This window comes from Grammomys surdaster, unplaced genomic scaffold (genome assembly GCF_004785775.1).
Source record: "Grammomys surdaster isolate TR1022 unplaced genomic scaffold, NIH_TR_1.0 116660, whole genome shotgun sequence".
Lineage (NCBI taxonomy): Eukaryota > Metazoa > Chordata > Mammalia > Rodentia > Muridae > Grammomys > Grammomys surdaster.
Window position 1 is genome coordinate 1 of NW_021613800.1, and position 1924 is coordinate 1924.

The 1924-nt window shown below is 43.7% G+C and overlaps 1 pseudogene; it reads left to right on the forward strand.

The window, feature by feature from the left end:
* Positions 1-1104: 1104 nt before the first annotated feature.
* On the forward strand, positions 1105-1599 carry LOC114635712 (annotated as a pseudogene).
* Positions 1600-1924: the final 325 nt, after the last annotated feature.

Consider the following 1924-nt stretch of genomic DNA (forward strand, 5'->3'; position numbering starts at 1 on the left):
AGTATAGCTAACCTAGCTATAGAATGAGTTCTGGGAGAGCCAAAGCTACACAGAGAAAGCTCATCTCAAAATACAAAAATTTACATCTCTAGGACATGCCAGAGACCCAGGATGGATGGGGGAGGCTCCAGGGAGTCTATGGAGATGACTCTAGCTGAGACTCCTAGCAGTGGGAGATATGGAGCCTGAGGCCACATTCTGTAGCTGCCAGGACTCCCAGAGTAGGGATATAAGGACAGCAACCCATCCATAAAACTTTTGACCCAAAATGTGTCCTGCCTACAAGAAATGCAGGGACAAAGATGGAGCAGAGTCTGAGGGAATGGCCAACCAATAAGTGGCCTAACTTGAAACCCATCCCATGGGCAAGAAAGCACCTACCCCTGACACTATTTAATACTCTGTTACGCTTGCAGACAAGAGTCTCTGAGAGGCTGTGATGGAAACCGATGCAGAGATCCATAACCAAATATTAGATGGAGTCTTGAAAAAAAGTTGGCGGAATGATTGAGAGCCCTGGATGGGATAGGAACTCCACAATAAGACCAACATAGTCAACTAACTTGGACTCTTGGTGGCTACCAGAGGCTGAACCACCAACCAAAGAGCATACATGGGCTAGACTTAGGCTCTCCATGTAGCATATGTGCAGCTTGGTCTTCATGCAGGTACCCCAACAACTGGAGCAGTGATTGCCCCTGACTCTGTTGCCTGTGGATCCTGTTCCCCTAACTGGGCTGCCTTGTCTGGCTTCCATGGGAGAGGGTGCACATGCAGTGACTTGATGTGCCAGGGTGGGATGATAAACAGGGCGTGGGAGGCACACTACTCTTCTCAGAAAAGAACGTGAGCAGGTAGCGGAGGGGCTGTATTAAGGAGGATTTGGAGGAGGGCCTGTGATCAAGATTTAAAACTGAATGATGAATAAATAAATAAATAAATAAATAATAAGAAACAATGAGTATCATTACAAAAAAACAACTTGGAAATAATCACAAAATAAGGATTTGTAAGATAGCTCAATGCATATAGGCATGTGCCACCAACTCTGATGACCTGAGTTTGATATCCAAAGTAGAAAAATGACTCTTAAAATTTCTCTTCTGGCTGGGTGACTTTGGACGTCCGCTCAGCCAGGTTGCAGAAGAAGCTTAGTGTGTGTCCTAATTTTCTGTCTCTGTGTAGGTAGGCCTGTGCCGCAAACATGCTCCGCCAGATCCTCGGACAAGCCAAGAAGCATCCCAGCTTGATTCCTCTCTTCGTGTTTATTGGAGCAGGGGGCACTGGAGCAGCGCTGTATGTGATGCGCTTGGCATTGTTCAATCCAGATGTCAGCTGAGACAGAAGAATAACCCTGAGCCTTGGAACAAACTGGGTCCCAATGACCAATATAAGTTCTACTCAGTGAATGTGGACTACAGCAAGCTGAAGAAAGAAGGCCCAGACTTCTAAACTATGAAGTTCACTGTAAAGCTGTTAATGAAGGTCTTTCAGGAGCCATCCGCACAATTTTCCACTTAAGCAGGAAATATGTCTCTGAATGCATGAAATCACGTTGATTTTTTTTTTTTGGAGTTTATTAAACTGATGAATAAATCTCTGAAAAAAAAAACAATTTCTCTTCTGACATGTGCGTGTGTCGGTGGGTGTGTGTGTGTGTGTGTATAGTGTGTGTGTGCTGTGTCTATACACACAATATGTAAAAACTGATTAATTTTAAGTTAAAGATCTATATACTTTAAACTATAAAACACTGAAGAAAAGGTCTAGAAAGCACTTTCTACCTATTTCCCATCTAATCACAAACATTACACGGCCCTTTTCAGCTCTGTCGCTCACAAATTTCTCCATCTGCTTCAGCCTTGTCCTCCTCCCCAAATCATCATAGTTTTCATTCATTCAGTTAATGTGTATTGCCTACTTA